Below are 14,752 nucleotides of genomic sequence, written 5' to 3'. Positions count from 1 at the left end.
AGTTAGAAATTCTAAATGAGGAAAGATAAGTTCAGACTATTGTACAATATAATTCCCTTAAGCCCCATACACACTATGAGTTTTCCTGCTGGTTTTCTCTTCAGGTTTACCAAAACCATGTAGTACAAGGGCCTGCCTGATTGCATTCAAATTGAAACGCTTAAAGGAGTTGTAAAGGAAAAAAAAAATTTGCCTAAAATTAATGTCTGCAAGGTAGACAGACAGAATAGTGTAATGATTCTGTTAAAAAACTAGTGAATACCTATTAAATTCCTTCATCTATATCACCTCGGGCATTCTAGTTTCTATTCTCTCATTCACTTCCTGGTTTGCGGCGCTCGTTCATGTAAGAACTACATTTCCCAGTATGCATTGCGGCATGCCCAGTAGTTCACACCTCCTTGAAGTCTCTAACACGTAGAGAGCATCCTGCCGCACAGATGTAGTTCCCAGGAGGGGGCGAGCACGTCACTGACCACCACAGTAAAGCCTCCCTTCACGGTGGTGAGTAACAATCAGACAAGCAGGAAGTGAACAGAACAGAGAAGAAATAGAGCAACTTATGAGCAAAAACGAACAATGAAGAAGTGAAAAGAGGAATGTCTGCAGGTAAAGGATGCTTATTATGAAAAAAATGTTTTTCCTTTACAACCCCTTTAAGGTTTGACTTCATATTAGATGGTTTTGGTAAACCTGAATAGAAAACCATCAGGAAAACTGATAGTGTGTGCCTAGGTTCACACTGCTGCGAATTAAAAATTGCGGTAAAATGCGCGATTTTACCGCGATTTCGCTTCCGCGATTTTGGCCGCAATTTAATGTAAATCGCGGCCCAAAATCGCAAAAAGTAGTACAGGAACTACTTTTTGAAATCGCAGATGCGGCGTCGCACTGATTAGGACAGTGCCATTGCCGACAATTGCCGCCGATTTGAGATGCGATTTGACATGTCAAATCGCATCTCAAATCATTCCAAATCGTACCCAGTGTGAACCAGGGCTTTATGGGGCTTTAGGCTGGGTCCACACCTAGGCAGTTTTAGTGCTTTTTACAGATTTGCACTACAGAATGTGTTCCATAGGAAACCATGTTAAATGGACTGTAGTGCAAATCTGCAAAAAGCACTAAAACTGCATAGGTGTGAATCCAGGCTTAAAGCGGTTGTATACCCTTTTTTTACTCTTTGACCTACAGGTAAGCCTATAATATAATAAGGCTTACCTGTAGGTAAAAAGAATGGCCCAGATTCTCGTATATGGGCGTAAAACTGTGCGGGCGTAACGTATCTGATTTACGTTACGCCGCCACAAGTTTTGCATGCAAGTGCTTTATTCACAAAGAACTTGCCTGTAAAGTTGCGGCGGCGTAGCGTAAATCGCCCGGCGCAAGCCCGCCTAATTCAAATTAGACGGGTAGGGGGCGTGGAGCATTTAAATTAGGCGCGTTCCCGCACCGAACGTACTGCGCATGTGCCGTCCGGAAAATATCCCAGGGTGCATTGCTCCAAATGACGTCGCAAGGACGTCATTGGTTTCGACGTGAACGTAAATGGCGTCCAGCCCCATTCACGGACGACTTACACAAACAACGTGAATTTTAAAATTTCGAGGCGGGAACGACGGCCATACTTAACATTGGTTGCCCCTCATATAGCAGGGGCAACTAACGTAAATGTTGTAACTTCACTGCGTCGACGGCGCGTACGTTTGGGAATTCGCGTATTTAGCTAATTTGCATACTCGACTGTGAAAACGACAGAGGCGACACCTAGCGGCAAAAAAAAAAAAATGCATTTAAGATCCGACAGCGTAAGAGCCTTACGCCTGTCGGATCTAATGGAAGTCTATGCGTAACTGATTCTAAGAACCAGTCGCATAGATACGACGGCCCAGATTAGGACTTACGACGGCGTACATTGCGTTGCGCCATCGTAAGCCCTTTGAGAATCTGGGCCAATATCTCCTAAATCTGTACGGGTTAGGAGATATTCCCCTTGAATGCAGCCGCTGACTTAAGCGGCGCATGCGCTCTGAATTCGCCGGCTGAAAGGTCCGGCAGACGCTGGAAAGAGGTCTCCCTCACATGCGCGGGAGTAAACGACATTGCGGCCCTGGCCACTCACAGCGCCGGAGCCGCGATACCCGGAAAAAACGCTGAGGGAAAATGTCTGCTTCCTCGGCGTGGACCAAGTGAGATACCGATGCCTCGTTCTAAGGTATGTATTTCATAATGAGCTAGTATGCAGTGCATACTAGCTCATTATGCCTTTTGCCTTACAGGTTTAGAAAAAAATAATAATAAATCAGCGGGGTTTACTACCGCTTTAATACCTAGTGGACATCCGGTCCTACAGTATGTAACCATACTCTATTGAAACCTTTGTCATGTAGCTGTACAGTGCTAGAAACTGGTTTAAAACATTTAGCCTTGGTTCACATTGGTACGATTTGAGGTGCGATTTGACATGTCAAATCATATCTCAAATCGGCAGCATTTACCGGCAATGGCACGGTCCTAATCGGTGCGACGTCACATCTGCGGCGCTGCACCGATTTCAAAAAGTAGTTCCTGTACTACTTTTTGTGATTTCGGGACGCAATTTACATTGACATCTGTGCAAATCGGTACTGACAAGTAGGAGTGAAATCTGAACTCGCACAGCTTCACTCCCGCAGCCCAGTGTGAACCTGGGCTTAGAAATTTGACATTTCTTAATTTTCGACTTTTTCTTTTTGTTAGAGGAAAGAGGTAGACAGAATAGAAAGGTAGAATAAAGCTTAGTATACACTATCAGTTTTTTACGTTCAATTTAAACAAAAAAAAAAACTGACAGCTCAGGACGGAGCCGCTGTACTAACAGTTCTGACAGGGGGAAGGCCCCCCCCCACCAGAACACTCTGGTCAGTACTGATCGGCTGCTGGTTTACCAGCATACTCGATGCTCGTCCAACAGAAACCGACCGAACGGCTGCCATACACACAGGCCGAATGTTTTTTATTGAACCGGCCAGTGTCGCCCAGCATTCGGCTTGTGTGAAAATGGAAAGTCACACCTTTTTGGTCCCAGTCTTGGCCATCCTAGCGCAGCAAGCAATTCCTTTTTTTTTTCTCAAACGTATTCTGTTGTCTTTAAAGCCTAGTCAGGGCCGTCTTTACCACAGGGCAAATGGGGCAGCTGCCCAGGGCCCTGTCACTGTTGGGGGCCCAAAGCAACCCCCTTTTTTTTATTTGTTTTTAAATAAAAATATATATATATTTTTTATATATTTTTAGTTTATTTTTTATTAAAGGGCCAATTTTTTTTTTAGAGGTTTTTTTATTAACTAGTTACCGACCGCCCACCGTCGTTATACGTCATCACTTTAAAGATGAATATCTCGGTAACGGCAGCAGCTGCTGCCACAATCGAGATATTCATCTCTTCAGTGGGCGGTCCGGTACACGATAACGGCGGTCTCCGCGGCGGATTCGCCGCGAGATCGCCGTTATCGGTGGCAGGGAGAGGGGCTCCCGCCGCTCTCCCGCGCCCTCCACCGCTTACCGTAGCCGTCGGTAGCGGCGGAGGCGATCGGGACCGTTCGGCTTGTGACTGGGGACGAGACTGAAGGAAAAATCTCCTTCACCCGTCCCCATAGCTCTGCTGGGCGGAAGTGACGTCAAAACGTCAGTCCCGTCCAGCGTCTTAAAGCAACATTTTTTTTTTTGTCATTTGAAAAAATGACATTTCCAAATGTTTTTATTTTTTTTGCTCTTAAGCCTAAATATGAGATCTGAGGTCTTTTTGACCCCAGATCTCATATTTAAGAGGACATGTCATGCTTTTTTCTATTACAAGGGATGTTTACATTCCTTGTAATAGGAATAAAAGTGATAATTTTTTTTTTTATTATTTCAGTGTTAAAAATTGTAAAATAAATAAAACTAAATGCGAAAACCCCCAAAATATTTTTTTAAAGCGCCCCATCCCGACGAGCTCGCGCGTAGAAGCGAACGTATACGTGAGTAGCGCCCGCATATGAAAACGGTGTTCAAACCACACAAGTGAGGTATCGCCGCGATCGTTAGAGCGAGAGCAATAATTTTAGCCTTAGGCCTACTCTGTAACTCAAAAAATGCAACCTGTAGAATTTTTTAAACGTCGCCTATCGAGATTTTTATGGGTAAAAGTTTGACGCCATGCCACGAGCGGGCGCAATTTTTAAGCGTGACATATTGGGTATCATTTTACTCGGCGTAACATTATCTTTCACAATATATAAAAAAATTGGGCCAAATTTATTGTTGTCTTATTTTTTAATTTAAAAAAGTGAATTTTTTCCAAAAAAAGTTCGCAAATACGGTGTGACAAAAAGTATTGCAATGACTGCCATTTTATTCTCTAGGGTGTTAGAAAAAAAATATATATAATGTTTGGGGGTTTTAAGTAATTTTCTAGCAAAAAAAATGTTTTAGTCTCGTAAACACAGAATCTGAAAAACAGGCCCGGGGCTAAAGTGGTTAAAGGGACAATTTTTTTAAGGGGCCCGGAGGCCCCCAGGGCCCCAGATGGCAACCCCCCTTTTTTTATTTATTTTTAAATAAAAAAAAGATATTTTTTTAATATATTTTTACTTAATTTTTTATTAAAGGGCCAATTTGTTTTTTTAGAGGTCAGGGGGTCCCCAGGGGCCCGTAGTTCCACAGGGCCCCGGATGACAACCCCCCTTTTTTTTATAAAACATTTTTTTTTTTATATTTTTCTTTATTTCTTTTATTTTTTATATATATATTATTAATATATATATATATATATATATATATATATATATATATATATATATATATAATATTATTATTATTATTATTATTATTATTATTAAAGGACCCAGAGGTCCCCAGGGCCCCGGATGGCAACCCCCCTTTTTTTATAATTTTTTTTTCATATTATTTTATTTCTTTTTTTTCTTTTTATTTCTTTTTTTATATATATATATATATATATATTATTTTTTATTAAAGGGCTCAGAGGTTCCCAGGGCCCCATGTGGCAAACACCCTTTTTTATTTTTTTTATAAATGTTTATTTTTTTATTTTTGTTTATATATATTTTTTATTTTATTTTTATTAAAGGGCCCAGAGGTCCCCAGGGCCTTGGATGGCAACCCCCCCCCCTTTTTTTTTATAAATGTTTCTTTTTTATATATATTTTTTTATTTTTTATTAAAGGGCCCAGAGGTCCCGGATGGCAACCCCCTTTTTTTTGTAATTTATTTTTATAAAAAAAAAATTATTAAAAGGGCCCAGAGGTCCCCAGGGCCCCAGATGGCAACCCCCTTTTTAAAAAAAATATATATATTTTTTTTATTTCTTTTTTTCTTTTTATTAAAGGGCCCAGAGGTCCCCAGGTCCCTGGATGGCTACACCCCTTTTTTTTATATATATTTTTCTTTATTTATTTCTTTATTTCTTCCGAATTTCAGGCGGCAGCACCCCCCCCCCCCCCCCCGGTTCTCTGCTCCAGGGGGCCCATGCCTGAAGCTGTGTAAGTGGCCCCATAATTCTTGATCCCTGCCGCCCGTTAAGCCCCTGTGCTGCCCACAAATCAGGCTGAAAATCATCAGCGGCACGCAGCCAGTGACAGTACTGCTTCCCTTCCCAGTGTTTTAAAATGTACAGCACCCCTGGCTTCCCTTTAGACGTGCACTTCTCCCTTCCTGCCACTGGGTGCTGCTTGTATATAAAAGTGAATTAGAATGTGATTTTATAACATCCCCAGTTTGCTCTTCCCGAGGCTGACTTCTTCATGTCCTGCTCCTCAAGGTATGTCACTGTTTGCTAATCTATATTGTAAATAGAAGTTTTCTGTAGAGTGTGCCCAAAGTCTTTATAATATTTGATGATTCACTGCAGGTCTGGTCAGTGTTTTAAAAAGTTCCTCTATTTTACACATGGCATGGCATGGGGGTCACAGCACCGTCTGTCCATTCTGCTTTAGCACCATGGGACCCCCATGCCATGCCATGTGTAAAATAGAGGAACTCTTTAAATCACAGACCAGACCTGCAGTCCAGGCTGAGTAAGGCCTCAGAGCACATGGCATTACTGTCTGTATTTAACTGCTTGATGGGCTTATTTTGGGCCTGGCTGGTTCACATGTATGTGTTTTGGCGGCCCACATTTGCGCAGGCACAGCAGCCCATTCATTTGAATGGGTCGCCATGCCTGCATTTCCTGCAAAGAAAAGCGCATGCCTCATGTAATAGGCTGCGCACACGGCACGCCTATGCCCATCAAGCACTGAAATACAGCACTGTCTGTCCATTCTGCTGTCTGCTGTGACTTATCTGCAGTTCCCGCACTGTCAAACTTGCTGCATTTTTAGACGTTTAGGTCACGCTTTTAAAAACACAGTGCGTTTGTGTGTGCAAGAACTACAGGTAAGTAGCATGGTGCAAAAGCAGAATGGATTTCAAGGCAACTGTATTTTTAAAATGCTGAATGCACCTTTTTTCTGCAGGAAACGAAGGCATGGCAGCCCATTCAAATCAATGGGCTGCTGTCAACCTATTCGGATCGGCACACATGTGATCCGTATGATCCGTAGATTGTGAGCTCCCTCAGCCTCCTCTCACTGCAGTACACTGACTGACAGGAAAGGAGGAGGCGGGAAACGAAACACTAGCACTCGGCCAATCAGGATGCTTAACAGAAGCGATGACCCAGAGCTGACCTGCCTCCAAACCGATCAGCGGGCGCGTTACAAGCAGGCAGCGTGTGTGTGTGTTTTGGCCGGAGCTGTGTGTGAAGGGAGAAGGAGATGTGCTGCGGAGCCCGGGGGGGAGGAGGGGGAGGCCGAGTGTTTGTGATTGTATTCCTGGACGGGGGAGGATGCTCTTCGGCATCCCCAGCACTGGACCATCAGAGAACAGAACACATACGGTAGTGAATAGTGAATACATTGTATGAGCCTGACACATCCCTCCCCTCCACACCGTGTTCCCTGTCATCACACACTCGCACACACACTATGGGGACACCATCATACCCCACAATAATCACTGACAGGTGGAGGAAGAGCCCTGCTGTGTGTGTCAGATCATATATTTCATCGTTATTTTCAATACAAAACTGAGCTTAAATACAGTATTTAGAAATCCAACGGACTGTTTAGTTTTAAAAGCAACAGCAAATAATAATGCTTTTATCCAGGGGTGTCCAAACTTTTTTCAAAGAGGGCCACATTTTATAAAGTGAACATGCGGGAGGGCCGACCATTTTGCCTGACATTCTTTGAGCCATTAAAATTAAATGCAAATTAACTAATACACTGCTCAACAAGAATTCTGCCTTTGTGGCTGTGTGTGGTGAAGAGTCTAAGGATGAGCTTGGTGTGTTTTTTGGATATATATATATCTTTTGTAGCCCCCAACGAATCCCTGAGCGCCACTCAGGGCTAAGGATGAGCTTGTGTTATTTGAATATACTGTATTTATCGCGTATAACACGCACCTTAACATTAAGAGGGAAGTTTCAGGAGAAAAACTAAAATTTTAAATAAAGAACTGTGAAGCAAAATAAGGGTCAGTGCCCATCGATGTAGCCTTAACAGTGCCCATCTGCAGCCTCACCACTGCCATGAATGCAGCCTCACCATTTCCATGAATGCAGCCTCACCATTGCCATGAATGCAGCCTCACCATTTCCATGAAGGCAGCCTCACCATTGCCATAAAGGCAGCCTCACCATTGCCATGAATGCAACCTCACTATTGCTATGAATGCAGCCTGTGAATGCAGCCTCATGATTGACTTAAATGCAGCCTCCCAAGTGCCATAAGTGCAGCCTGATACATGGACGATCGCCAACAGATTACATACAGGAGAATCTCCCGTTTACTCAGCGGCCTATTTAATACAAAGTCCCGCCTCCTATGATAGACAGAACAGTCGTCCAATGCCAGCCTAGGAGACGGGACTTCCTATTACAGAGGCCGTCAAGTAAACAGGAGATTCTTCTGTATGTAATCTGGCGGCGCTCTTTCTGCCCCCTCCGTATCCCCTCCGAGGAACGATAAATACTGTATATATCTTTTGTGGCCCCCCAACGAATCCCTGAGCGCCACGCGGCACTTGGGGATTCGTTGGGGGCCACAAAAGATGTATATTGGCCCGCGGACCGGACTTTGGACATGCCTGCTTTTAATCAACCTAAGTTGATTGTTTTTTTTACTGGAAAAAAAAAAATCATAAAGGGTTGATGAATGGCATTTAAATTTTTCAATTTTCAATTTTTGCAAACGTTGTGAATCACTTAGGCCCCGTACACACGAGAGGATATCCGCTGGAAACGGTCCGCCGGACCGTTTCCAGCGGACATTCCTCCTCCGGATTTTGATCCGAAGGCTTGTACACACCATCGCATCAAAATCCGCGCGGAAAACATCCGCGGTCACGTGTCGCACCGTCACGATGACGCGGCGACGTGCGCGACGCTGGAAGGTAAACACTTCCACGCATGCGTCGAATCATTACGACACATGCGAGGGATGGGAGCGGACGGACTGATCCGGTGAGTCTGTACAGACGACCGGATCAGTCCGCTGGACTGGATCCCAGCGGATAGATTTTGTAGCATGCTACAAAATTTTTATCCGCTGGGAATCCGTCGGCTGGATTTTAATCCGCCGAAAATTGTCCGCTCGGGCCGACACACGACCGGATCTATCTGCTGGAACTGATCCGCGGATCAATCCCAGCGGATAGATCCGGTCGTGTGTACGGGGCCTTACAATTGATCTACATGTATGAGTGAAAAAAAATGGAATCAAGCGATGTATGATAATTTTTTGTTTTATTAGATTGATATCTGATTCAAACATTTTGTCAAATCAGTGACACTGTGTATGGCCATTAAGGCCTCATGCACACGAGACACTGGTAAACTCAAGTTCAGAGGCATTTGGGCATTTTTTTCAACTGCCCCTGAACACATTTAATGTTATCCTATGTGTCCATGCACACATTCACGTTTTTTGGTGTTTTAAAGCAGTTGGGTTTAGGCTGTTTTTTTCAGAAGCAAAATTTTGGGTTCAGACGCAAACGTTTTTGTGTTTCAGACGCAAAACGCTGCTAAACGCGGCAAAACGCGGTACCAGCGTTTTGCCGCGATTTCGTTTATAGGCGTTTTTAAAGGTGACCTATTTTTTTACATTAGAAATCTCAAAAATGATGGCAAATGAAAAACCATTAAAAAAACATAAACAACTGTAATTGCTTGCATTGCATTGTGGACAATCCACAACGTGTGGCAGGTGACGTGGCCAGTGGACAATCCACAAATTGTGGCAGGTGACATGGCCAGGTGATGTGGCAAGTGGACAATCCACAACTTGTGGCCAGGTGACGTGGCAGGTGATGTGGCCAGGTGATGTGGCCAGGTGACGTGGCAGGTGATGTGGCCAGGTGATGTGACCAGTGTACAATCCACAACTTGTGGCAGGTGACGTGGCCAGGTCATGTGGCAAGTGGACAATCCACAACTTGTGGCAGGTGATGTGGCCAGGTAACGTGGCCAGGTGACATGGCCTGGTGACGTGGCAAGTGGACAATCCACAACTTGTGGCAGGTGGCATGGCAAGTAACGTAGCCAGGTGATGTGGCAAGTGAACAATCCACAACTTGTGGCAGGTGACATGGCCAGGTGACGTGGCCAGTGGACAATCCACAACTTGTGGCAGGTGAAGTGGCCAGTTGACGTAGCCAGGTGACATGGCAAGTGGACAATCCACAACTTGTGGCAGGTGACGTGGCAAGTGGACAATCCACAACTTGTGGCAGGTGAAGTGGCCAGTTGAAGTGACAGGTGACGTGGCCAGTGGACAATCCACAACTTCTGGCAGGTGACGTGGCCAGGTGATGTGGCAGGTGACGTGGCCAGGTGACGTGGCAGGTGATGTGGCCAGGTGACATGGCCAGGTGACATGGCAAGTGGACAATCCACAACTTGTGGCAGGTGACATGGCCAGTTGACGTGGCAGGTGACGTGGCCAGTGGACAATCCACAACTTGTGGCAGGTGAGGTGGCCAGGTGATGTGGCAGGTGACGTGGCCAGGTGACATGGCAAGTGGAAATCCACAACTTGTGGCAGGTGACGTGGCCAGGTGACATGGCAGCTGACATGGCCAGGTGACGTGGCCAGTGGACAATCCACAACTTGTGGCAGGTGACGTGGCCAGGTGATTTGGCAGCTGATGTGGCCAGGTGACGTGCCAGGTGACGTGGTCAGGTGACGTGGCAGGTGATGTGGCCAGGTGACGTGGCCAGGTGACATGGCAAGTGGACAATCCACAACTTGTGGCAGGTGATGTGGCCAGGTAACGTGGCCCGGTGACATGGCCTGGGGACGTGGCAAGTGGACAATCCACAACTTGTGTCAGGTGAAGTGGTCAGTTGACGTGACAGGTGACGTGGCCAGTGGACAATCCACAACTTGTGGCAGGTGACGTGGCCAGGTGACGTGGCAGGTGACGTGGCAAGTGGACAATCCACAACTTGTGGCAGGTGACGTGGCCAGTTGACGTGGCAGGTGACGTGGCCAGTGGACAATCCACAACTTGTGGCAGGTGACGTGGTCAGGTGACGTGGCAAGTGGACAATCCACAACTTGTGGCAGGTGACGTGGCCAGTGGACAATCCACAACTTGTGGCAGGTGACGTGGCCAGGTGACGTGGCCAGGTGATGTGGCCAGTGGACAATCCACAACTCTCCAGGCCCCGGCTACTACTGAGTGGGGAGTGGAGGAAAATCACTCCACCAGGGAAGGCAAGGAGATAGGCAGGCAGGCAACTGGCTGGGACTTGAGTCAAGGCAAAAAAACATGCAAGCGTAGCTGAATGGGCATGCACCCAAAACTGAAGAAATATTCCCTCCGCTCCGACCAGCACATGATCATCAGAAAGGGGCACAGATAATGGAAAAAAATACACCCCCCCTAAGCTAGTAGGAGCGGCGGAGCCCCTGTTCAAATCCAATCCGGGGACAAAAACTGGGACAGACTTGGTCTTGGGACAGTGTCCTCAATCCAGGGACTGTGCCTGGAAACCGGGGATTTCTGGTCACCCTAGCTTAGAGGACATAACTTTCAGCCACTTATAACCAGGGAGAGTCCAGGACCAGACACCAACTCACAATCAGTGCCCATTGATTCTCTGAGCAGTGACACAAGGAGGTGCACCTCCAGAATGAATTAATTGTGAACAATCCGGAATTCATCCATCTATCCCCAGAACTATAATAGTAGGTCATTCTCATGGGATTTTACAACTAGGACCGGGACATGGAAGAGGCAGAAGGGATACCATCCCTGGGCATAGTGTTGCTGTGTGGAGAGGGGTTGCACCTAAAGCTTTGTCAGTGCCGTGTGCTCCAGCTGCCTGAATGACAGGAGTAATAATGCAATAGCTGCTGGTGGGAGTTTTCTGCTCTCACCTCCCTCCAACAGCAAAGTGGGCACGAGAACAGCTAGGCTGGCGCTCATGCTGAGAACACAATTACCTCCTTCTTAGCACAGGTGCCATGAGGACAGACTGCCATTCTTCCTACCACTCCTTGTCATGTGACATATCACATAACCGGAGAGTAGAAGAGGCAGCTGCCCTTATTCCCAGGCATGTGCGTGAGACCAAACTGAATACACAGAGAGTGGGGGAGCAAGTTAACCCCAGAGCTGCAGTCTCCCTCTTATAACCACACTACTGCATGTCAAACGTCACCCATTCAACTGAATTGGGCCATGCTGCATCCAGTTGAATAGATTTGTTTCGGTGAGTCCTCCTATTACATGGTTTTGGAAAAATCTAAAAGGGATATGACAATCAGGTTGCATAGTGTATGGCCAGTTTTATACAAGGATATAGAAAAGTGACACAAAAAACATATCAAGTCTGTCTGTTTTTTTTGGGGGGGGGTTATACATGTTTTGTATTTTTTGTTTGAGTATAGATCTATGTTTGTCCCAAGCATGTTTGAAGCCATTTAATGTCGACTGACTCACTAACTCTGCTGGAAGTTTGTTCCAAGCATCCACTACCCTTTCAGTAAAATAATACTTTCTAAGATTAGTTTTGAACTTTTCCTCCAGTTACAGTGCCTTGAAAAAGTATTCATACCCCTTGAAATTTTCCACATTTTGTCATGTTACAACTAAAAATTTAAAGGCATTTTTAAGGATTTTATGTGATAGACCAACACAAAGTGGCACATAATTGTGAAGTGGAAGGAAAATGATAAATGGTTTTCATTTTTTTTTTTAATAAATAGATACTCTGATACCCCTAACTAAAATATAGTGGAGCCAATTGCCTTCAGAAGTCTACTGATTAGTAAATAGTAGGGGTGCGACGGATCAAAAAACTCACGGATCGGATCGATCCTCGGATCAGGAGTCTCGGATCGGATCATTTTCGGATCAGCAAAAAAAAAAAGACAAATCATGTTACACCCACCAGAGTTTTATATTTCATAGTTATTTTCAACACAAAATGGAGCTTAAATACAGTATATGTAAATCCGACAGACTGTTAACATGTTACATTTTAAAAGCCGCAGCAAACCTGCTGACCTTACATGCTTGCTAATGTGACAGAACACCTCTGATTTTCACATTTAACTAAATGTTAAATGTGAAAATCAGAGGTGTTCTGTCACATTAGCAAGCATGCAAGGTTTGCTGTTGCTTTTAAAACTAAACAGTCCGTTGGATTTCTAAATACTGTATTTAAGCTCAGTTTTGTATTGAAAATAACGATGAAATATATGATCTGACACACACAGCAGGGCTCTTCCTCCACCTGTCAGTGATTATTGTGGGGTATGATGGTGTCCCCATAGTGTGTGTGCGAGTGTGTGATGACAGGGAACACGGTGTGGAGGGGAGGGATGTGTCAGGCTCATACAATGTATTCACTATTCACTACCGTATGTGTTCTGCTCTCTGATGGTCTCCTCGTCCAGTGCTGGGGATGCCGAAGAGCATCCTCCCCCGTCCAGGAATACAATCACAAACACTCGGCCTCCCCCTCCTCCCCCCCGGGCTCCGCAGCACATCTCCTTCTCCCTTCACACACAGCTCCGGCCAAAACACACACACACGCTGCCTGCTTGTAACGCGCCCGCTGATTGGTTTGGAGGCAGGGCAGCTCTGGGTCATCGCTTCTGTTAAGCATCCTGATTGGCCGAGTGCTAGTGTTTCGTTTCCCGCCTCCTCCTTTCCTGTCAGTCAGTGTACTGCAGTGAGAGGAGGCTGAGGGAGCTCACAATCTACGGATCATACGGATCACATGTGTGCCGATCCGAATAGGTTGATCCGTGCGGATCACGGATCAATGACGATCCGTTGCACCCCTAGTAAATAGAGTCCACCTGTGTGTAATTTAATCTCAGTATGTTCTGTGAAGCCCTCAGAGGTGTGTTAGGCCTCGTACACACGAGGGGACATGTCCGATGAAAACGGTCCGCAGAGGTTTAAGGGGCGGATCATCACGGATCCGTCTCGTGTGAAAGAGGCCTAAGAAGGGGCATGCGTTTTTTTATATTTTTTTTCCGCACACAAATCATTCATTCTTTACACACAAATCACATGTATATCATGCAGGTGTGACTTTCTGAGGGTTTACATTGAAGTCTATGACCCTTAAGTCACATGAAAGTCAGACCAAAGTGAGTGCAGGAACTACTTTAAAGTCACACAGATATTAATGGTACTCATAACACGGGGTAGGACTTGTCATGTGACTTTGCATGACAAGACGCACTCGTGTGAATGGGGTGCACAACAATATTGTGAGCCAAGGCATGACATTAAAGCGGGGGGTTCCGCGGGTTTTCATTTTTTTTTTTTTTAAATCCCTCGGGCGCTCTTACCTTGTGAAAACAGCCACTCGTGTGTCCCACTGTTATAGCCGTCCGCATTGTGTTTGGCCCGCAAACAATACTTTATAAAATTAGTAGATGGACGTTTCCATCTTCAGTGTGGGCACTCTGAAGCCCAGCAGGCATTTACACCTGTGTTCCCTCAGCTAAAATGGTGATTTATGATCCGCCCTGGTCACATGACCCATTTGCCGAGTCACGTGACCCGCGAGATTACGCTACAGCGCGTCTCCTGGGAGTCTCGACACATCACTCCCAAGAGACATCGCGCTGATCGGGGAAAAATAAAGGCACGCCCACTTCCGCAGGGAAAGGTTCCAGGAGGAAGACAAAATGCTGCCGAATCAAGGTAAGGAAACAGAATAATAATTTAAAAAAAAGGACAGATTGTACATTAACGATAATGGTATGGATAAAACAAACTTGAATTTTAGGGTAAACCTCCGCTTTAATTTTCAAAATTACAGTGCAATATCAGGGGCAAAGGCAGCACAGAGACACACTGAAAATGGCTGAAAATTAGGTAAGCAGCATGGACATATGCAAGCCTACCTGTTTAGGTAATCATTTAACATATTGTTATTATTGTTTTATATTGGGGGGGGGGGGGGATAACAGATCAGTGTACCAGGCCACTGCCGATACCATTTGCTCACTGTGGCCAATCACAGCAGATACATTAGCAATTGTACACAATGAATAGATTCCATTCATACCTTTCATTGTGTACTATTGTGTTAATCTGGTGTTTCAATACTACCAAAAAACGCTCTATTTCTGTGGAAAAAAAGGATAAAAATGTCATTTGGGTACATTGTTGCATGACCGCGCAACTGCCATTC

The sequence above is a fragment of the Rana temporaria genome, chromosome 3 (assembly GCF_905171775.1).
Source record: "Rana temporaria chromosome 3, aRanTem1.1, whole genome shotgun sequence".
NCBI classification, from domain to species: domain Eukaryota; kingdom Metazoa; phylum Chordata; class Amphibia; order Anura; family Ranidae; genus Rana; species Rana temporaria.
This window is presented reverse-complemented; position numbering follows the sequence as displayed.